The sequence below is a fragment of the Stenella coeruleoalba genome (genome assembly GCF_951394435.1).
Source record: "Stenella coeruleoalba genome assembly, chromosome: 5".
Lineage (NCBI taxonomy): Eukaryota > Metazoa > Chordata > Mammalia > Artiodactyla > Delphinidae > Stenella > Stenella coeruleoalba.
In genome coordinates this window covers 14780694-14805602 of record NC_137150.1, presented here as the reverse complement: position 1 = coordinate 14805602, position 24909 = coordinate 14780694, and positions in this window count along the sequence as shown.

The following is a 24909-nucleotide window of genomic DNA, read 5'->3' as shown; positions in this document are numbered from 1 at the left end:
GTGACCAGTGATGCACTATTAAGAACAGACTAAAGAAAAAAGAAAATTAAAATGAGAAAGAAAGAGAAAAACAATAGAGAGGGTGGGGAAAAAGAGATGGGTAAGGAGTAGAGAAAGAAAAGGGATGAGATGGAGGTGGCAGTTCAAACCTGTTAGTTTCCTATCCAACCACCAGTACACTCTCCTTCTTTTTTAACAAGACTCTAAGTTTGTACAAGAATGCAGCTCATAAAAATCTGGAGATGGGGACTTCCCTAGTGGCACAGTGGCTAAGAGTCCGCCTGCCAATGCAGGGGACACAGGTTCGATCCCTGGTCCAGGAAGATCCCACATGCCATGGAGCAACTAAGCCCATGCGCCATAACTACTAAGCCTGCACTCTAGAGCCCGCAAGCCACAGCTACTGAGCCCTCACGCCACAACTTCTGAAGCCCACATGCCTAGAGCCTGTGCTCCGCAACAAGAGAAACCAGGTCAATGAGAAGCAGGCGCACCACAACAAAGAGTAGACCCCACTCTCTGCAACTAGAGAAAGACCACGTGCAGCAACGAAGACCCAATGCAGCCAAAAATAAGTAAATAAAATAAATATTTTTTTTTAATCTGGGGATAATTCCTGATTATTTTAAACCCATTGTTGTAATCTCATTGCCTTTGCCAATTAAATATTCAGGCAGCCACCTTTGATGCCATTCTAGTCAGCAACATGTGAGAAGAATTATGCTGGGGATAAAGCTTGGAAAGGTTTCATCGCACTTTAATAAAATAAAGAAGCACAATGAAATGTCCAGATGTTGTTACATCTAGATGATATAGCTGGACTGAGACAGCCATCTATTTAGTGACCATTAGGGGATCCAAACTGAGAACAGTGCAGTGAAAGATGAAAAGGAAATAGGTTCTCGAATCTGTCACAGAACAACCAAACAGATCAGCCTTGAAACTACTCTATTTTCTAATTTCTGATTATTTAAGGTAAACATCATTATTTAAGGCAATTGTGTCAGGTTTCTGTTACTTAAGTAAAAATAGGTTAACTGAAACATAGGGGTTTTAAGCAAGGTAAAGTTACAGTCACATCTCCGTTTTAATGCAGTTAAGTTGGATGAACTGTCTAGACTTCATCTGTCAGAGGAGGCAAGAAGATCAGTTAAGAAGTATACCCATTTAGTGAAGAAAAGTCAGTGAGGGTGAACTTGAAAGTTCAGTGGGGAAACAAGAAGGAAATGACTGCAAGTGATATTGGAGAAGAGAAATCCATAGGACTTTGACAACTGGTTAAACATGAGAAAGCAAGAAAGAGAGAGGAGACAGGATAAGTTAGAATTTCTGAAAATGGGGTGCTCAAATAAGGAAGTCAAAAAGAAACTTAGTTACAGGGTCAAAAGATTTGTTTCAGACATAGGGTAGAGATACTGGCATGGCATTTGAGTGGAGAAATCCATCAGGCAGCTGGAAATACTAAAATGGAGATTCCAGGAGGGATCAGAACTGATGTTGATGTTCACACAGTGGTGATAGTTAAGACAAAACCGTGGAATGTGGCTAAACATACAAAAGATAGTGAGTGGGGACAGGGAGAAGTGGATATAAGAGAGGAGAGAGAGGATCTGGAGAGCCACTTATGTTTAAGAGAAAGTACAAGGGAAAAAACATCAGTTAAAGATGTGGAAAAAGAGGGAAACTAGGATATAAAAATGTAATGGAAAGTGAGGGAAGAGAGATTTGCATGCAGGAGAGGAAGGATGAAAGGACAGACACTCCTGGAAGGTAAAGGAGATCAACACTATAAAGATAGGAAAGGATTCTGGGATTAGGAGCTGTTGGTTCATTAGTGAATGTGGTTTAAGTGACGTGATAAGAGGTGAAAAGCAAATTCCAAGGAGCAAGAAGTATAGAAATTGAAAACATTCTATCTTGGGAGGTTTGAATTTTAAAAGGAGAAATATGTAAGAATCAAGGTGGAAGAAAAGTTTATGTATAAAGAGAATCTGAACATTTTGGAAGGCAAGCATAGTCAGTAGAGGGAAAGATGAGAGAGAACTGCTTACTCTATTCCAACTAAGGTTATAATGCTATTTGTCTCTGAAACAATTTAAAAGTTGTATGTGTGTGAACGTGTATATATATATGTGTAGATGTATATATATGTGTGTGTGTATATGTACACATTCTAACACACACACACACAGACACAAGCAATTTATTACAGAACAGTGGTAAACACAGATCTTTCCAGCTCTGAGAGCTGTTGTAGATTCCCAGCCAGTGAGTTTTAGTATATCAGAACCTAAGCTGTCTCAGCCACCACACCATACTGAATTGTGTTTTTGTCTTCCACAACCTCCCTCCCTGAAATTTATTTTATATTACAGAGGACACCAAATGGCTGGCCCATAGTTTTGACTAATAATGTCTGACCAAAGGTGCCGGGGCTAGAACCACCACCACAAAACAAAGGAAAGCATATTGGACATAAACATAGACGTTTTGCAACAAGTTCCAGGTGCCATCAAGGAAATGACTAAGTTGGCAGAGGGTAGTAATCAGCAGACACATCTGCACTGGGGGCAGGCCACTGACAAGAAAAGCTTCATAAACTTCATTGCAGCCTGAGAGCACTGGCCACCAAGTAGGCGAATTGTAACTGGAAGAAAATGTGGCTGAAGGCCAGTTATAACTTCAAGGAATTTGAAGAAAACAGAAGATATTCTTCCAAAGGGCGATTCTGGGAACAACTTTCAAAGACGGAATACCATAGATACTTCATGTAGCAGTGGTGCAGTTGTACCCCCATTTCCAAGAATGTATATTTCAGGCTAATAGAGGTATGTGTAGGATGGAACAAGAGCTCAGAGGAAGATAAACGTACAAGCAAAAGAATTCACATTGGAAAGGACAGATTATTCCCCCTAATTTTCCACATATGTTAAATTGATAACAATACAGAGAAGTTTTCAGATGGGGAAGAGGTGAACCAGGATGATAGAAGTTGAGACCATCTGTTAGACTTGGGTACAGGGAGGACTAGGTAGAGATTTGGAAATAATAGAAAATGTTTGGAGCAGCATTTTGACAAATGCAATAAGACTTCTGCTTAAACACTGTGAACTGTACACAGGAAATTCCCATCCTGAACCCACACCAAATGACAATAAAGGAATGAAAAAAGGCAGTAACCTACCAGAGTAAAGCTAAGTAGAGAGGATAAAGAGGAGACCAGAGATTTTAGCAAAAATTTGAAAGCTAGTAAGCAGATGAGTGGATGGTAACTGACTTAAAAATCTTGAGAAAATTGAAGCATAAACTTGTAATGGTAGAAATAAGAGATGCCATGTTGTTTCATTACAGTAGGTCTCAGGAATATGAAATACAAGGTACTTTTGAGGGCTGAGTTGTGAGATGAGGTTAAAAAAGAAATATTTGCTGAAAGTCTTTTTTGAAGAAATTGGCCATTCAGATCCCCTCTGCCACAGGGTGCAACAAGGTGACCCTCCTTTTCAACCCAGCAGAGCGTTTCTAAGGATGGTGGCAATGAGGGAAGCTTCCTATTGCATCAGAGGCAACAAGGTTCTGGGTCAGCTGGAGCAGTAATGCCCTTCCAAGACTAATTCTGCAATGTGGCTCTGGAAGATGTTTCTGAAAATTCAGCCTTAAAAGCTGTTTATCCATCGAACCTTTGAACTATCTGGTATCTCTCAATAAATTCCTTCCTGGTTAAACTAGCTCAAGTGTGAGTATCTGCTGAAGCTTAAACTATGCCTGCCCTATGATTCAGCAATTTCACTCTTAGATTAATACACGACAGAAGGATTGCATATATATCTAACAGAAGAAGGATTGCATATATATCTGACAGAAGACTTGTAAAAATATTTATAGCAGCTCTATTCATAATAGCCAAAACCCAAAATGCCCATCAAAAATAGAATGAATAAATTTTAACATATTCTTGTCGTGGAACAGCACATAGCAATTTAAAAAAAGAACAAACTACTGCCACACATAACAACATGTAAGTATCTCATTGACAGTGTTGAGCAAAAGAAACCAGGGACAGAAGAGTCCTTACCATGTGATTCCATGTGTATGAAAGTTTAGGAATAGGTAAAATTAAAACTAATCTCCAGTGATAAAAGCGAGAATAGTGGATACCTCAACAGAGAAGTGTGTAATGAGAAGGGGCACTGAATAGGCTTCTGGGCTTCTAAAAACGTTCTAGTCTTGATCGGGGTGCTGGATATGGAGTGTATACATATGTAAAACCTCACTGGGCTATATTTATGTTATACTTCAATGTAGCAAGAAAGAAAGGAAAAGAGGCAGGGAGAGAGGGAGGGAGGGAAGGAAGGGAGGAAGGAAAGAAGGAAAAAAGGAAGAAGACTAGCTACAGTGGATTCTATGGCTGGCAACCAGAAATCCTGACTAGAGCAAGAGTAAATAAAAAATGAATAACAGTCTGATGTATGATTAGATAGCAAGAATATATAGTGGGCTTAAATCCGTACTTTTTCCAGCAACATCCATCAGCTGTGGAGTGTAATTAGAGGAAGAGGACTAATGCTGAGTGCCTATAGCATGTATTATATGAGGGTACTTTTCATGTGCCTTCTCATTTAAACCACATAATCACTCTGAGGGAGGTGTTACCATCTTTATGTTTAGAGCAGGTGATAGATTCAGAAAAGTTAAATCATTTGAGAGTAAAGAGTAGTAGAGTGGAAATTTGATTCAAGCCTACCTGACTTCAGTAACCATTTGCTTTCTGTGACACTCTGCTTGGAAGAGTAAGAAGCCTGGGCTTGGAAACTAGAAAAGCAGTTATAAAGGAAGGTCAAGGGTCATGGTAATCTAAGGGTAAACTCTTCACTGGATACAGTCTAGGTAAAAGTGAAAATGTCATCAGGAGATAAATCAGAAAATAAAATCATGTTAAAGGACCAAAGACCATACTTAGTATGAAAAGTCGATGTAGTATGAGAGGAGAGAAGTTAGGGTGAAAGCTTAGAATCTTAGAGATGAAAAAATCAAGAGTAATGAAAATGTTCAACTGGTAGAGAACAGTTGAATATATGAGTACTCAAGATATATGGAATTTTGCAAGCTTTTAAAAGCAGATGTTGGAAATGTAGCACAGGCCTACCCTCGGTCACAGTTTGTTGGCAATAAATCAAGAGAAATATGCCAGAAATTACGGAGTGTCTCATAGCTTCATGGAAATAAGGAACAGGCCTGGTTCAGTGAACTCATGGTTCACATGAAAAGAAAAAATATGAAATGTAAAGGATAGCTTACAAATGATATGTACAAGTAGGTCTGTCTTTCAAATTAATTTTTTTTACATTTTCTTTTGTAGACCCATATACCTATATGATTTATGTATTTCATTTTGTTTTGTTTTAGTTCTTCCATAATGAACACTTCCCACAAATGCAGTGTTTGGGAAATGTCTGGTTGTTGTCCTGGTTTGGCAAATACTGGCTGTTTCATTCTTTCTAGTTGTATAACTACAAATGGAAATGAAGCTGAAATTTTAGAAGCTGATAAAAACTTATTCTGAATTTTCCTCTCTCAATATCTTCATCATCTTTCTCTCTCTTCCTACTATTTCCTTTTTTATATAAATTATGAGGGAGAAAGGTAAAAGGGAGAATGGGAAATTCCTTTGCGATGAAGGTAACACAGTTAGGAAAGGGGCATGTTGACTGCTTACTACTGTTGGTGCGTCGTCATTTTAGGTTTAAGTCATTCCTAAGTTAGAATCAGTGTATAGCATATTCATAACTGCTTTCATTTTAGGTTAGTCAAAGTGCCAATAAGCTGAACTTTTGTATACTGCCTTGGGTGCTTCCCAGCGTCTTGGAATTAATTCTGTCTAAAAGGTGTAATGAATGATCTCAAGCCTATAGGTCATGAAGGGACCACTATTTGAGCCTACAGACCATGTCGGGAAACCAAGTTATCTGGTGAGAATCCATCAAAATTGCTGGAGTAAAATTATTGTTTTTTCCTGTATTTGAAATAAATCTTCTTCTCTCTGTGTACTTTAATATCTTCCTTGAACAAAAAGGGTTGCTCCATACCACACCTCTATATTCACATACTTATTATGTTGAGGTTTGTTTCTATGGTCATTACAGTAAGATTTTTTTTTTTTTTTTTTTTTTTTTTTTTGCGGTACACGGGCTTCTCACTGTTGTGGCCTCTCCTGTTGTGGAGCGCAGGCTCAGCGGCCATGCCTCACGGGCCCAGCCGCTCCGCGGCATGTGGGATCTTCCAGGACCGGGGCACGAACCCGTGTCCCCTGCATCGGCAGGCAGACTCTCAACCACTGCGCCACCAGGGAAGTCCCCTACAGTAAGATTTTGATTTTTCTTATTCCTGACTGCCTTCAGGAAGGAAACAGAAAATATAATGATTAAGGAATCAAGTAAATGTTTTGTTTTTGTTCTTGTGTTCTAAGTAAAGCACAGGGAAACACCCTTGTAAATGGAGCCCACATACTTAGTCAGCTGGACCCTCCACAACTTCACAAGTGCACATCTTTGAGAATGACTTACATTTTCAGGCAGAGAATTCCTTCTAGAAGTCCAGTATTTTGAAGGCATCTCCATCAACTAGAAACATCCAGAGATACAGAAATTACTCGAGTGTCACATTGTGGTGAATTCAAAAAAAAGATGCTATAATAACCTCTGCCTCTTCCTATAAATAAGCAAATAAAAAGAGACCCCCTTTATCAGATCAACTGGTTTCTGACATTTAACATATATTTGTGGATATAAAATAAGGTGATTAAATGTGAGTTTTTTGCAAATGCTCAAGAGCTATTATTAAAAGCTACATAAGAATTGTATCATCAAATAGACACCTAGGACCCCATACAGGCTTCACTGATGGGCACTGATGGATAGCTGTTTGACTTTTTGTTACAACTGACCAGCAAATTTCTCCAATTAGTCATTTCAGTGATATGATATTCTGTATCGTTTCCCCCCACCCTTGAAAACTGATAAAAGGTATTTGCCTTTTCTAATCCAAGTCATAGAAGGTGAAGACAGGAAAAACCCAGGGGAGTAATTAAATCGACCATCTTTGAGTTGGCAGTTCTATAAACTGCTGGAGGTAACTTAGGGTCATTACTAGTACCTGGGTTAGTTCCACACCTGAAAGGATTTATTTTCAGGGCCTATGGAAAGAGAACAAGGAGTAGTGCTGGCAGTCGCCAAGGGCAACAATACAGAGAGCAGGTTGGGTCATCCCAGCTAGTTCTGACTGGTCATCCCAGTCAGAACTAGCTCAGCTGTATAGGCTGTGTGTTGGGAGATGCCCCTTTAACTGCCCCAATTCACTGCTTCTTGTCAAATTCATATTAAAACTTCAGATCCTTCAGAAAGACACCTTCAGCTTGGCTAAAAGAAGATTCTGATATATTTTAATACTAGCACTTATTCAGATTCCTTGAGGGCAGAAATTTTGTCTCATTCATTTTATATCCTTAGTACCCACCACAGAGTCTAGCAAAAAAAGGTGCTTGATCATCTTTTGTGGATAGAATTGTTGATAGCTGCTAAAGGCACTTTACCAGATTCCTAAATATGATATTCTAGCCAATACCACTGTCCCATTTTTTTTTTACTGAGTTAGATATTAATGCATATATGGTTTAGAAAAAATATAATAAACTTTATTTATAGAATCGCCTCTATTGGACCAATGTCACCTGGAAAAATGGCATTTCCGTGTGGTTCAACTTCATAACTCAATTTGGTTTTATAGCATTTATATTTTTCAAGGCATGTTCTTAGTAGGAAAAAATTCTCCACTACCTCTTAGAGTCTCCAGCTGAGCCTAAGAAATAAACTGACAGAAAAGAGATTAACAGGAGAAAAGCATACAAATTTTACTAATTTTTTACATGTACATGGGAAACTTCACAAGAGAATAAAACCAGAGGAAGTAACCAGAGCAGGCAATACCGTTTCCAGAAGACAATTCTAGAGGTGACTCTCCTGGGTCTGTGAGTGGAACAGCAAGGCAGGGGAGAAACAAGAAGGTTTGAGCCATCTGGAGGCTTGATTCGATGGACATACTTGCATAGAAGATTTGATTCAGAGCAAGCGCTTGAAAGAGATTTTACCTCTGAAAGAACAGCAGCTGAGGAAGAGAAGATGAGATTTGAGAAAGCAGAGGGGTTGCTGTCTGGGCAAATGGATAGGTAGCCAAACAGTGAACCACTTCTGTGCACTGTGACAATACCCTGAAGTTCAGCCACCCTTCTGGGATCTGCCTTGTTGCCGCAAAAGTGACTGTTTCCCCAGTTAAAAAAACAAACAAAAAAAACCCCACCAGTGTTCCAAATAACATGTGCTTCACAGTTCACTCAGCCTGTTATACGATGAAATCTTGCTGTTTATGCACTGCCAGGAGTGGACCCATTTACATACAATCCACATGGCATCACCAAATTTCCAGAATTACCCCAGATGGTACAACACACGATTAACTATGTGCACGTGGGAAAAATCTCGTAACTGTCACTCAGTCTCCCTGCCCTTTTGTGATGCATGGCACTGCGGGGTTAACATGACATCCTAATTGGGGGTTCCAGGGAGGACCTAAATTTCTTTTCCATTGTATCCCTATTCCTTAAGGGTCATCCTGCCCTCAGACAAGCTAATCCGTTCACCACCTCCTTTAAGCAAAAATATACTACCTCCTAAGTATAGGATATCTTACAGTAACTAATCTTGTGTGTATGTCGTGTGTGTGTGTGTGTCTGTATGTGTGTGTGTGTGTATGTGTTTCATTCATCAACAAATATTTACTGAGTATCTCATAAATACGCTAGACCCACTCCAGGCAATGGAGATACAAAAATAAAAAAGAAAGGCAAGGTCCCTTCTCCCATAGAGCTTCCTCTAGTAGAAGACAGATAATAAGCAAGGGAAAAAATAAGCAAGGTAGTTTCGGAGATAGTAATTAGTCATTTCATTTACAATGAGCTATGATTTCTAAGAAATCATTTTACATACTAAAATAAATTTAACCCATAAATTGTTTTCGTATGTAATGAAAATATGAAATATGAAGGCTGACCTGTTCCAGTGTTTAGACACTCAGTTAAATTTTTTCTTTTCCATTTTGCAGTTTCCTTTTCATATTTTGGGGCCATTAGTTGCCTTTTCTAGTCACAAACATTTTTGTAGACTCTTAAAAAGAGCCTAGAGCCTTGGCACTGTGTTCATAAACCCTGATGAATAAGTGGACTCTCCTTGTAGACTATATAAAGGTCGGTATTTCATGCTGAGGGTGATGGGAAGATTTACTACATACCAGGGGAGCTCAGCTTTCTTCTGTCCCAACACACGAGGATGCACACTCCCTTTAGTTACAGGGTTCAACTCAGAGGGTATTTCTAACTCAGGGGCTTATCAGAAACTCCATAATTCAAAGAGTCATGTACCAAAATGTTCATTGCAGCTCTGTTTACAATAGCCAGGAGATGGAAGCAAGCTAAGTGTCCATCATCGGATGAATGGATAAAGAAGATGTGGCACATACATACAATGGAATATTACTCAGCCATAAGAGGAAACGAAATTGAGTTATTTGTAGTGAGGTGGATGGACCTAGAGTCTGTCATACAGAGTGAAGTAAGTCAGAAAGAGGAAAACAAATACCATATGCTAACACATATATATGGAATCTAAGGGAAAAAAAAAAAGGTCATGAAGAACCTAGGGGTAAGACGGGAATAAAGACACAGACCTACTAGAGAATGGACTTGAGGATATGGGGAGGGGGAAGGGTAAGCTGTGATGGGGCGAGAGAGTGGCATGGACATGTATGCACTACCAAATGTAAAATAGCTAGCTAGTGGGAAGCAGCCGCATAGCACAGGGAGATCAGCTCAGTGCTTTGTGACCACCTAGAGGGGTGGGATAGGGAGGGTGGGAGGGAGGGAGACGCAAGAGGGAAGAGATATGGGAACATACTTATATGTATAACTGATTCACTTTGTTATAAAGCAGAAACTAACACACCATTGTAAAGCAATTATACTCCAATAAAGATGTTAAAAAAAAAAAAAGGAACTTCAGGATGTTGGAGATTAGTAAATCAAAGAGAAGCATACATATGGAAAGCCTCTGGCGGGATGTATTTCCACTTTGAAAATTACTGCAATATACATCTATAGTAACTTTTGTTAAAGTACTTTTTTGCTTGCATGTTGATCAGTGTTGAAAAGTTAAACAATAGCATCCCAGGCTGTTGCTCCAGGAAGGGAGAACAGTTAATGATGTTGCACAGGAAACATCATGGCTGTCATGGGATCACCAATGGGGGAATTTATTTTCAGTTTTTCCCCTAATCAGAAAATTTATGCTTCTCAAAAAAAAAAAAAAAAAAAAAAAAAACAAGTAGTTTTAACTCATTGCTTATCAAAACAGCACACAGAAAGCAAAGAGGCCAGATCACAGGAAGAAACACAGAAAGCTTAAAAGACCACAGGTTAGTCCAGGAAGACAGTTCAGCTTCTCACTTCTACAATCAGACTTGTGAGTCATATCCTATCTGTGAGACCCTGGACAAGTTAGTCAGCATTTCCGAGCCTCAGTTTGCATATCCGTAAAATGGGATAGTTATTATCCCTACTTCATGGGGTTGTGATCATTAAGTGAAGTGATCCAGGTTTGCACCAGCAGCTCAGTAAATGTTAGCTGTTAGCAGAGAGAGTGGCTGCACTGAGCAGAAAATGACGTTTTTGGAGGACTAAAGAACAAAGTAGGTAGGTGGTATTTTGCAGAATTTATTATTTAGAAATTCCCATGTCAAAATTTGGTATATGGGGGAAATTGTGACTAATCATATCAGGCTGATAAATTTTTTTCATAATTAGTAGTTAGAATTATAAAAAGAGAAAGCAAACTTCCAAATGCACTACATCGTTTCAGAATAGCTTTGAATAACACTTGTTAGAAGCTCAGAAGTGGCCTAAGTTTGAGAAAAACAGGAAAAAGTAGAGTCTAGTTTCTTTTACATCAGTTCTTTATAGAGGAGAAACTGAAATCCAACCACCATGGTGTCAGAAACCCCATGTATATACGTTAATTAATAAAATTATAACGTGGAAGTAGTTCTCGTTCATTCTCGACTAATTGTTATGATGTATTCTTAAAGTTTTGATTGAAAGATTCCTTCAAGTTACTGGAATTGATAGAAACGTGGCCTGAATAAAGTCTTCCTGGTGCCCAGATGGCTCTGGCATCAACCAGGCGTGTTTTTATCTGACCATACTGCAGCTGTGTTATACCTCTACATTTGTCATTGGTTTCGTTTGTTCATGTGTTCATTTGTTCATTTTATGATGAGAAACTGACATTTAGTAAAAGACCATCATTAATCATCGACTTAGCAGAGCCATGATAGAACCCTGGACTCTTGATGGCTCCTAAGGTCTCAACCCACCTTCCCTGACTAACTCTAGGATAGGGAACCAATCCTGACCACGTCCATGATGGGTTTTCCTGTGGACATGCCTGACTCCAGGACCATCAGTCAGGCTACAACACAGCTTCAAGCTACATGGGAATACCATGATTCTTGGGAAACAGACTGCAGAGCATCATAAACCAAACCTGCTTGAAAACAGGGCTGTGTACTTTCAGAAAGGTTCTGGGAAACTGGCCAGACATTCATGTACATTTTTTTATGTGTTAGCTGTGGCACGGGTATTTTGAGAAGCACTTTGGGAAGTCACAGCAGGAACTTGGCTTTTGTGTTTCGAAAGTGCCAGCTTTATTACAGCTCAAACAGAAACAAAAGGGAAACAGCATCATTACCTGGCAGGTTTTTCAGTGCAGTTTCAGCAGGGATTCTCGCTTTTCTAGCTTTAACATGCTTGCCTCCCCAGCTTTATGAAAAAAGAATGCTAACTGGGAAGAACCTGAACCAAATATGAAACATGGTTTCAACAGTTTCATACCATTTTTACCAGGAAGTGCTTTCACTGGAACATTTTGGTTTACTGAGAACATATGTACCTCTTCTTTTGAGAGACAGAACATTCTTTTATTTGATGAACTTAAGAGCCTTTTTACCTTCAGCTAGACAGAGGGAGGAGAGAAATGGAACTCCAGTGGAAAAGTAATTGTCCATCTCTGTCATGCACTTTCTTGCTGAGCTACATAATGGTTCATAAGCTCTTAACTGAAACTTATAAAAGCGTTCCCAATTGTTAGTTCAAGGTCTGTAGCCAGCTTAGAAATTGTTGAAATGTACAAAATAAATGGAAAAAAAAAAGCAGCAGGGAAAGAAATTCTAGGTCATGCTTTTAAGAGCTGCTTGACCAAAAGAAAAAAGTTTCTTTCAGAGAATGGGAACAATTTCAGTGTTCAGTTTTGTATGCCATTGGTTTTGTTTGGGCACAATATATGCATCTCTGGTGCAAATGACTGAGTGATTGAAGAGGGTTTAATTCTAGGTCCCATGAAATGCAGGTACATTGAATGGTGTGGAATCCTGCCTAATACCAGTAATCCTAGATTTGTGTAGTTTAGTTAAACCTCCATTGCACTGTCTCTTGTAACAGTGGTTAGAAAGAAGAATTTTGAGTTGAGGTAAGAGACAGGAGACGAAGTGATAGCACAGCAAGAGTATATTAAATTTTCAAGACAGTCCTAAAATTTCTGCAAGAAACCTGAGGAAAAAGATTGCAGTGCCCATAGGAAATGACACGCATGAGTGAACTGATGGTGCCAAGTCAGGATATGTTGCTGTGTCAGGGCACGGAGTCATCATCTGCATTGGGTAGAATGCACTGTGGTTTTCCCATTAAGCAATGCAGAGCCTAAGGTTTCCCAAAATAAAACATTCCTGTCACTCTGCATCTCTTGCCTTCCTTCCCTCTGATCACCCAGCTCTGATTTATTTCTAGTCAGATCTCACTCAAACATCACTTCCTCAGAGAAGCCTTCCCTGATTTGGTCTCCATGGAGCTGAATGTCTCTGTAGTGTACTCTCTGACCTCATGTAGTACATGCCATAGTTGATTTTGTATTTGCATGAGTATGGGGTTCGTGGTGGTCTCCCATTGTCTCCTTAGAGCTCAGCCCAGGGCCCGGCCAGGTAGCAGGTCTTCAAGAGATGCTGGTTAATGAATGAATAAGTGTAGGGATGAATAAACAAGTAAATTGAAGGAAGGCTAGAATAGAGGCACTGGAGTGAATGTATCTCCTACTGAGAGGGAAAAGAAGTCAACAGTCTTGACTGTGTTTTTAGAACCAAAACAGACCATCCTATCTTAACTTTCATAATTTATGCATAAAATTCGGCAAAATTATGTTCTCTTCCCACTCTTTATAGAAGTTCTGAGGCTGCCCATCTTAACATTTCTCACAATGCCCACCATTAAAACAGACTCATGCTATATCAAAAAATTTAAGCCATATCTGATATGGTAGAATAATTAGTCTGTACCTGAGATTGGTGGATCCCTGAGAGGGAGACTTCAGAGAAAGGAGACTGCTAAGGCAGACACAGGGCTTCCACATTTTCTCCTGGTGTCTCCCATGAACAGTAATCACACAGCTCTCTATACACTGAACACCCTGGTGACACAGCACAGACCCACTTCCTGAACCTGCATTAGCCTAGTTTTTTACTGTGCACTTTTAAAATGACTTGACTATAGAAGAGTAATGTCTGTATCTCTGTGGTAATGAATTAAAGCAAAAACTAATCGTCTCCAAGGATTTAAAGTTAGATGGTAAAAACAGGCTGTAAAACTTAGTTCTTTCTACCCTCACTTTCCCCCGTTCCTCAGAAGCACAGGGCTTTCCACCCACTACACAGCTGCCTGGAAGATGCTGCATTCTAGATTCAACTTCAGCGACAGTCATGGAGAGAAGTCTAACATGAAATCCCAGTGAAAATAAAGATGGCTGAGGTCATAAGTCAGCAGTGATAAGTTTAGATAATGTTCTAGCTCTTGAAATGTCAAATACTGTCATATCACTTTTAATGTAGGTCTGATTCAATGCTCATTAAATGAACTACCCAGTCCTTACTTCTTTGGGCTCTGTTTTCAAAGTTTTTTGTAAAATAAAGGGCATGCTCTTATGATTCTCAACTTTTTCAGACATATGCAGCTGTGTTTCATGAATGATCATACAATTTGTAGTACTTCATTTAAATTATTACACACTGGCTTCCCTTCCTCTCCTGTTTTTCCCCTTACAGACACTGTAACTGTCATATGTGTTCCAAAGCCCTGTCTAAATTGTTCACACAACCTAAAATACTTTTAGAATCTCACCCATTCAAGAAAACTTGACTAATTCCCTACGTTCTAGAATTACCATTAGACCTAAAATTATCTTGAATATTTTCTGTAAAATTTATTCAACATACTTGCTCATTTATTCATTTATCTAATAATTTTTGAGGTTGAAAATATATTTACTTCTAGGAGTCAGTAGCCCTAAGTTTGAGTTCTACTCTGGATGGTGTAAGACCTTTGAAATTGAACTTAGTATCTCAGTAACTAAGATTTTTACTCTTTTGAACTAAGGGGTTAGACCAATGCACTGTAAAGGTCTCTTCCAATTATGATATTTACGATTAAATTATAATTGTGTATGTTGATGAGTGACAGACATTCTGCTTCGCTTCTAACGTATTTTATCTCACTCAAATCTTCTCAAAAATGAGATAGATGCTATTATTATTGACATTTTACAATTGAGAAAAGGAGGCACAAAGAGGTTATAAAACTTTCCTAAGATCATACAACAGGAAGCAGTGGAGCTAGGATGGAAATCCAGGTCTGATTTAAACTATCCTGCATGATGTCTAAATCAGAGGTCAGGAGAGTGGAGATAAATTTACCCAAATGTTAAATTCAGTCACTTCAGAAAATGTCAGTGGTATCTCTGGTTATGAATTATTATGGATTATTATGAATTATTCAGTCACATAGAAACAAGTAAGAATATTTTTTGTTTCCAGCTCTGCATGGCCCCTAAGCTATACTCTATCCACACACCTCCCCACAGAGCCTCCCCTCACCACACGCCACCACATAAATATATAGGCTCATGTGTGCATATGAGTGTGTGAACATGCACACAGTTCTAGATGAAGAATATCTTACCTACCATACATCTATCTTAAACCACATAATGATTTTTTATAAATTGACCCTTATATAATAAGATTAATGTGCTTGAAATTGGAGTTTTATCAAGATAATGGTACTTTTGATTTCATTTCTAAGAAATACCTACAGAGATAGCCACACATATGTAAAGCCACTGCCTAAAACTATTTGACCCACTTTCTTAGTTCCAAAAATTTTTTTTTCTCTCATTATTTTTGCTTAAGGTAGCAATAGAGGAGAATCAAAAATATATTCAATTTGATAAAAATCCGTTAAACAGGATACTGAGCTAAACTCTGGATGACCCTTATTTTTATTTCTGGTTCATCAATTTTGAAAGCAGTCTCCATAGTCTGTAGTAGTGTTGCAATACAACACATTCTAATGTAAAACTGAAAAAATGTGGGCAAAAGAAAGTGTATAAATTTCTAGTCATTAGCTTAAGCAACTAACTTAGCTATTAGAGTGCATATTTTCATTATATTCTGGTAGTAATTGCTCAGTTAACCTAACATATTCTCATTTAAGTAATTTCAAATTTGACTCAAGAAAAATAAATAATATGTGGAACTTTAATGGAATGATAAATTTAGTTTCCCTTAGGCAAATGTATGAGTAATTAATAGAGAATTACATACCCAAATATTGGTTGGAAATGGATTGAAGAAATAATACACAGGGCTTCCCTGGTGGCGCAGTGGTTGAGAGTCCGCCTGCCGATGCAGGGGACACGGGTTCGTGCCCCAGTCCGGGAGGATCCCACGTGCTGCAGAGCGGCTGAGCCCGTGAGCCATGGCCGCTGAGCCTGCGCATCCGGAGCCTGTGCTCCGCAAGGGGAGCACACAGTGCTCCCACAACAGTGAGAGGCCCGCATACCGCAAAAAAAAAAAAAAAAAAAGAAATAATACACATATATATAGAAATAGATATAGATATATAAGTTAAAGCATATAAATTTTTAAAAAACTGAATATTTGTCAAATCTCTGGAGGAAAATGCTTCCTAAGTTTAAAATCTTATAAAATAAATAAACATGCAAAAATATCATAAAATTAAAGTTGGGGAATTCCACTTTCAAAATCAGTGTACTAGATAATTTGGACCAGCCTCCTACTAAGAACTAGGAAAGCTGAATAAAATACAAAACATACACTCAAAAGCATGAAAAAGCTAAAAAATAGTAAAGAATTGGCTGCCCAGCATCTAGGGAAATAGTGAAATTGAGCGATGCAAGCCTGTCATTTGAGACTACTTTTGCCTTTACTGATGCAGCTGAAAGGCTGAGTGGCACCTTTGAAAGCTTCATAAGGTTAGGGAGCAAAAGTTCAAGTACAATAGCTGAGCATGAAGGTCCTGATAAAACACCTCCCTTTAAGTAGGAATCCTGAAGGGCTGTACCCTAATAATCAGGAAGAGCCAGAGGTAGACAACAGTTGGCAGACAATACAGACCAGCTTGGCTGGCATCATTCATGTAACTCAGAAAATCTTATTTCTTGAAGTTGAATTGAAAAATATCTGAAATTGCTATTGAACTGAGACTAGAAGAATCAGATGAAACATTTCTCTTGTATGAAGAAAATATTACCCTAGGATTCAAATGATTTCTACAAACAGGTTTCTAAATGCCATATCAAGAGTACCATCAATGAAGATACACCATGAATGAGGAGATACATGAGGCAAGAAAGCACCATGAATGACAAACAGTGAAAGCAACAGCCAGTAGAAATAGGGGCTCCATAAATTAGAATTATCAGGCACAGACTTTAAAGTGACTGTATTCAAGAACTAAGAAAAATGGCAGCCAAAGATTTAAAACTATAAAAAATTACATAGCCAATGTGAAAAAGAACCAAATGGGAGCTCCATAACCAAAACATATAATAACAGAAATTAAGAACTCAATGTTTTAAAAGGCTGACCCTCCTGCAAGTAAGAAGAAATCTTCTCCTGCCAGACTGCCTTGGGCTGGGACATCAATTTTTTTCCTGCCTTAAGACTTTAACTGAAACTTTGATATTTCTTGGGCCTCTAGCCTGCTGGCATTTGGACCGGAACTACAGCATCAGCTGTCCTGGGTCTCCAGCACGCTGACTGCGGGTCTTGGGACTTGTCAGCTCTGTAATTGTGTAAGCCAAGTCCTTATAATAAATAACATACAGATATGTAGATAAAATAACTCAGTGTTTGGTTTCAATAAACTTGACTGAAGAAAGAATTCATGAACTGGAAGATAGCTCACAATAAAATATCTAGAATGGAGACAAAGATTAGAAAACAGAAAAGTGCTTGAGAGACAAAAGGGATATAGTGAAAACATGTTACATACAATAATTGGAGTTTCAGAAGGAAAGTAAAAAAATGAATGGATCAGAAACTATATTTGAAGATAATGCCTAAGAATTTTTCAAAACTAATGAAACTGTATAATTCATAGATTAAAGACTGATGAACTCCAAGTTGGATAAATAAAAAGAAGTTTGCATCTAGATGTATCATAATGAGACCAATGAAAATAAAAGACAAGAAAGCTTGAAAGTTGCTGTGGTAGGCAGAATTCTGAGATGACTCCCAAGATTCCTACCCCCTGGTATACATACCCTGTATAATCTCCTCCCATTGAATCAGACCCATGAATATGATGGAATAGTCCTCCCTTGATTAGGTTACATCACATGGCAATTGTGGTGGGATAGCCACACCTCTGATTATGATAAATTATGTGACTCACTAGTAGCAGACTGTGGAGAATGTTTCTCCTACTGGACTTGAATAAGTAAGCTGCTGCCATGTTGTGAGATGGCCACGTGGCTAGGACCAGATGGCCTCTAAGAACTGAGAGCAGTCCCAACCAATAACCAGCAAGAAAACAGGGACTTCAGTCCTACAACTGCAAGGAATTGAATTCTGCCAAAACCTGAATGACCTTGGAAGAGGATCCTGAGACTCATGAGATTGCAGCCCCAGCTGCCCCTTCGACTGCAGCCTTGTGAGACCCTGAGCAGAAAATCTGGCTAAACTTTGCTTGACCCTGACCCGCAAGAACTGAAGAACAGTTCTCACAAGAACTGTGAGATAATAAATGTGTCTTGTTTTAAGGTAACAAGTTTGCAGTAATGTGTTACACAGCAACTGAGACTAATACAGGAATACTTGGGAGATATTGCAGGTTCAGTTCCAAACCATCACAATAAAGGAAATATTGCAATAAAGTGAGTCACACAAATTTTTGGTTTCCCAGTGCATATAAAAGTTATGTTTACACTATATTGCACACTATATCTATTAAGTGTGCAATAGTATAATGTCTAAAAACATGTACAGACCTTAATTTAAAAATACTTTATTGCTAAAAAAGGCTAACCATTTTCCAAGGCTTCAGGAAGTCATACTAGTAACTCAAAGATTGCTGAGGGCTTCCCTGGTGGCGCAGTGGTTGAGGGTCCGCCTGCCGATGCAGGGGACACGGGTTCGTGCCCCGGTCCGGGAAGATCCCACATGCCGCGGAGCGGCTGGGCCCATGAGCCATGGCCGCCGAGCCTGCGCATCCGGAGCGGAGCCTCTGCTCCGCAACGGGAGAGGCCACAACAGTGAGAGGCCCGCATACCGCAAAAAAAAAAAAAAAAAGATTGCTGATCACAGATCACCATAAAAATATAATGAAAAAGTTTTAAATATTGCAAGAACTAGCAACTGAGCAAATACTGTTGGAAAAATAGCTTGACACAGAGTTGCCACAAACCTTCAATTTGTAAAAAAACACAGTATCTGCAAAGTGCAATAAAGTGAAGTGCAATAAAACAAGGTGTGGCTGTACAGTACCCAAAGAAAAATATTCTCTCCAAAGGAACAACAGAATTGATAGCCATCTTATGAGAAATGATGGAAGCCAGAAGACATGTACAAAAGAGAAAGTAACTGCAAAACTAGAACTCTACTCAGCAAAAATATCTTTCAAGAATGAATTTGAAATAAAGATATTTCCAGACACACAAAACCAGAAAATTTGTTACCAGGAGACCCACATTAAAGGAAATTCTAAAAATGTTAGTTAAGAAGTAAACAAATGATCCCAGATGAAAACTGGAAGCTACAAGAAGGAATGGAGACCAAAAGGTAAAGTAAATATGTGGGTAAAAAAAAGTAAGTATGTGGCCGCTCACCGTTGCGGCCTCTACCGCTGCGGAGCACAGGCTCCGGACGCGCAGGCTCAGCAGCCATGGCTCACGGACCCAGCCGCTCCGCGGCATGTGGGATCTTCCCGGACCGGGGCACGAACCTGTGTCTCCTGCATCGGCAGGCGGACTCTCAACCACTGCGCCACCAGGGAAGCCCCTACTGGGTCCATATTAAACTTATAATTTATGCAGTATTGGTATTTTTACAATAATGTCTTTCTCGCTAAGAACAAGATATGTATCATTACATTTGGTCAAATTGTCTTGGGCCCTCAGAAGCAATTTAAAGTTATTTTCACATAGATTTTACAAAGTTTGGTAAGGTTTATTTATAGATATTGCTGGTTGTTATTGTAAGCGCAATCCTTCCATTAAGTTGTGTGGTTTTTATATGTTATACAACTATTGCTTTTTGCATATTAATATTGTAGTCAGCTACTTTAAAAAGTTCTTACCTATTGCTTCTATTATTTTATCATCTGATTATTTGGAGTTTCTATATATATATAGTTGTTATGGACTGAACTGTATTCCCCACAAATCCATATGTTGAAACCCTTACTGCCAATGTGATGATATTTGGAGATGGGGCCTTTGGGAGGTAATTAGGTTTAGATGAGTTCATGAGAGTGGGACCCTCATGATGAGATTAGTGCTCTTATAAAAAAAAAAGACGTCGGAGAGTTTCCTTACTCTCTCCACCATGTGAGTACACAGCAAGAAGGTGGCCATCTGCAAGCCAAGAAGAGAGTTCTCACCAGAACTCTACCGTGCTGGCACCCTGATCTCCGACTTTTAGCCTCCAGAACCATGAGAAAATTAATTTATGTTGTTTAAGCCACCCAATCTGTGGTATTTTGTTATGGCAGCCTGAGCCGACAAAGACAACAGTCAAATCTTCTGCAAATAATTGTCATTTGCTTCTTTCCTTCCCATTTTTATATTTCATCTTCTTCCTATTTAATTGCATTAGCAAGTACTCCCAGAAAAATATTAAATAATAATGAAGATAGGATGGCTCTAATATTTCACCATTAAACATTCTGTTTAAGGCTTAGTTTTCAGGTTCTGTATGATGTAACATAATGTTAATAACAATAACTAATAATTATTGAATGCTTATTGAATTGTCTGTGCCCTTCACATATAGTGATTGAATTAATCCTCACATTAACTCTCTGAGGAGGTTCTATTTTCTCCATTTTACAGATTAAGAAACTGAGACACAGAGAGGTCATGCAAAATGTCCAAGGTCACACATTGTCCTCCTATAACTAGCCTTGCATTAACCATTACATTATAGTTACTGTTTCATGTATCAGTTTCCTCACTATTCTGTACTTCTGGAGGGTCGGAGTTCTTAAGGCAAAGCCTAGAATATTATACATTAAGCATTCAGTAAATGCTTGCTTGGGGAAGAAATGAAACAGCTGGTTTCCGAAAAAACAATAAATTCTGTGTGGGATATGACAAAACTGAGTGGCCTGCAGAAATTCTGGGGCAATGTCCTATAGACAGTTGAGTAAATACATCTTGAGCTGGGGAAACATCTTGGCTAAAGCTAAGATTTGGAGTCACGAATTCCAGTTTATTAATTTGCTCACGCTTCCTAACATTAATTTTACATTTCATTATTAAGGATATAGAAATGCTAGTCAATAGAGAATGGCATTGAATAGGGGCTTTGAAGTCATGAGAATGGTTGAAAGTGCACATGGGGCACATGTAAAGTAAGCAGAAAGGGTAAGGAAGGGGCATGTGGTATTTCCTGCCAGTGCTGAGGATATGGCTAAGCAATGTGCTAGGAAACAAGCAGTGTAATTTTGTGCGCACACATTTTCTTAATAGATTTTCTCAAGAAAAACTTCATATATTTTTAAATTCTTCTGGTCTGAACAAGAATAAATTGTCTGGAAAAGAAACTCTTTCTCAGCTCCACAGATACACCTTATCTTATTCTTCCCTTCAGTGATCCTTATTGTTTTTCCCACTGTTGATATTACTTAAGCTACAGCAAATGCACTTAACCTATTGCTTTATTTCCTACTGCATTATCTAAAATTGCCCACAGTGTCTTTAGTATTCCTTCGTTGACACAGGGAACCAATTCATATCTTAAAACCACTGAGTCATCAAAATAAATTAAAACATGAGAAACCCTGGCATGCAGTAGAGTTGCATGCTCACTGATGGGACCAATTTTAATGAGAGCAAACAGTGCAAGGTACAAGCCAGATGTCAGGGGCTGGAGAGTCAAGGGGAGTAAAGATAGAAGGAACCAGGCAAGATGACAAAGTAAACTGGCAGAAGCACGGCTCCAGGGTCCTGTGTCAGCTTCTGTTTCTCCCAACACTAAATTCCAGCACTGTGGCCTCCCCAGAATTCCCAGCAAACATTTTTGTCCAGAGCTGTGTTTAAACACAGAATAGCATTAAGAGAATTCCAAGGTAAAATCTAGGATTAAAAAGAAAACTATAACGACTGCCTTCTATATTTATATCTGTAATGCCATTTTGTTTGTTTGGTGGGTTTTTGTGTGTGTGTGTGGGGTGGAGGGAATGATTTGGGGGTTTTTTTGCAGAAAATAACGGAAGCCCCGATTAAGACTAGGTTAAGCAATAAGAAATTTTCTGTGTTACATAAGGGCAAGTCTAGAGATTGACTCAGCAGCCTGGTGGTGTTAACAAGGGTACAAGCTCTTTCCATTTTTCTGCTCTGCTGGCCTTGCTTTTCCCTTCTCTCCGAAGCTACTTCGCCTTGTGGTCATGGCTGGCAGGGGGCAGGAACGGAAAGGGACTTCCTTAATCACATACTGCAGGAGGGGAAGAAAATATCTCCCCTAGTTAGAGAACATAAGATACTCATTCTGTTGAATTGGGCAAACCTGAGATGCACATACCAACAAAAGCCATTAGGTGTGTTCTAGGTGCTCATCCTCCTTAGGCAAATCAAGATCCAGTCCTGGGGTTTCAGATGAGAAATATACATGAAAAAGAGGGATTTTACTTTGGGGGTGGGGGGGTGGGAGAGATGAAAGGGAAAAATTGAAGCTAAATAGGAAACAGATCAGGTCCTCTACATTCCATCAGAAGATCTGACATAACAATAATAGGCACAGAGTTTGCTATGTTTTCCAATCCAGTATATTCTGTCATTTCATTGCTATCTAAAATACTTTAATTGTACATTAAAATATCATCATTTATTGTAATATTTTTATGAAAATACTGACTTTAATGTAGAGTTGAGTATGACTGCATTGCATCATATTCATAGAACCATTTTGACCAGAAAAAAAAAAGTGCTACTAATTTCTAATAAGGCTCAATGTGAAATTCAACAGAGATCCAGCAAACAAATAACATGAGATACACATGCACTTTTGTATTATGGAAGGTAGAAAGATAGAAAATCTTTTAAATCATAATTATTTTCTGAGACAATCAATGGCATGTTTTGTTTATTTAAATATTTCTTGTAGCACCTATACCCTTTATCAGTAGTTTTCACAGTGATGTTAACACAGGAACATTTTTTGAAATGAAAGCTTGTGTGAAATGCTAGTATATAAGACAAGTAAAAAGTGGAATTGCTCTGATTGAAGTAGAAGTTCCACCTATCTTGTCTGTTTTTTGTTTTGTCACCACCTCTCACCATGGTGGGAATCGGTGCAGTGGGGCGGGGGCTGGGGGGTGGGATCTGGTCTGTGAAGCAGCTTGAAAACAATTGCTCTATATTATTGTCAATTATCATGGAAGGAGAAAAAAGTAGAGGGCTCTTGGTATTAAAATGACACTGCCAATAATGCTAATTTTTCTATGAAGACTCAGCTTCACATCCTTCCTAACATTAATTTTACATTTATTATGAAAGATGTAGAAATGCCTGTCAATAGAGAATTCCATTTAATAGAACGTCATATTATTATCAAGAGGATGCTGCACTGTGAACCAAATATAACATAATAAACCATGTTCATGTTCATGATAAAGAAATACGAATAAACTAAGTGTTGAAAAGGAGTGATTCTTTTGCAAATGCATTATTATACACTTTTTTGTATGTAAGGTTATTTTCTTTTTTATCTTATCAATTATGTACTGTAGATCAATTTCATTCTGGTTTAATTGTGGTTTGGCTCACACACTTGCTATTACCAAATCAGTACAACAGAGTATAATGCATTATAAGCAAATATGCTATTGTGTGATTAGTGCTATAGGAAATTTCAAATGAGCCATTTGTTGGAATCACCATAACTCTTCCTTAACATGATAAAGAATTTAGTTTATCCTCGTGTTTGGGTGTTTTGTGTGGGAGCTGGGATGGCCTTTCAGATTTGTCATGATTTAAAGAGAACAGGTCAAGACGTTACCCACCTCACATCCTAACTTCCCCACAGCTGGGGTAGTGAGTATCTCGGTCCTGCAGGGATGGCTGATGCATCACAGAATGAACTTCTGACTCCAGCTTTTACCTCTGAAAATTGATCATTAAAAATAAATAATTAGGCATTTCTCCTGCTTTTTTGAAATGGACCAGCAGAATAACCACACAGCATTAATGGATGAGGGGAAGTTCTCTGTAAAGAAGAATCCCAGCTAACAAATGTAAAAGGAATAGAATCAACATTTTGTAACCCTGAACTAAAAAATTATTTCAGACAACAGTCATCAATAGATGCCAAAATTATCAGGGGATATGCTGAAGGAAAACTACAGTGAAAGGACCAGAGTGCCATCCCCTGAAAGTCATGAATTAATCTTACTATCATAAAAGTGGCATATTATGGGCAAAGGAAGTATACATGCCATGTATGAAGTATTTTGGTCCAAAAAAAATAGGAATCTGACTTTAGATCTAACTTTAAGTCTACACAATAACAGAAACAGGACTTCCCTGGTGGTGCAATGGTTAAGAATCCACCTGCCAATGCAGGGGACACGGGGTCGAGCCCTGGTCCGGGAAGATCCCACATGCCGTGGAGCAACTAAGCCCGTGCGCCACAACTACTGAGCCTGCGCTCTAGAGCCCGCGTGCCACAACTACTGCGCCCGTGTGCCACAGCTACCAAAGCCCACGTGCCTAGAGCCCGTGCTCCACAACAAGAGAAGCCACCACAATGAGAAGCCCGCGCACCACAACAAAGAGTAGCCCCTGCTCACGGCAACTAGAGGAAGCCAGTGAGCAGCAACGAAGACCCAACGCAGGCAAAAATAAATAAATAAATAATAGAAACAAGTTAAATTGCACCACGAAGAAGCAACAGTCAAATCCAGGAAATGGGATTTTGTACGGGTCAATGGGATATTTCTTCAATATGCCAATGGCTTGAAAAAAATAAGACCAGTGTCGGGGAGAAGGGGAGAGGAAGGCATAAGATAAATAATAACCATAAACAACATGCGAACTATCTTGTTTAGATCCTAATTCAAAAAACTGTAAAAAGACATTTTTAAGAAAATCAACGAAAGTTGAATATGTAGTGGGTATTAAATAATACAGGGAATTATTTATTAACTTTTTTTTTTTTTTTTTTTTTTTGCGGTACGCGGGCCTCTCACTG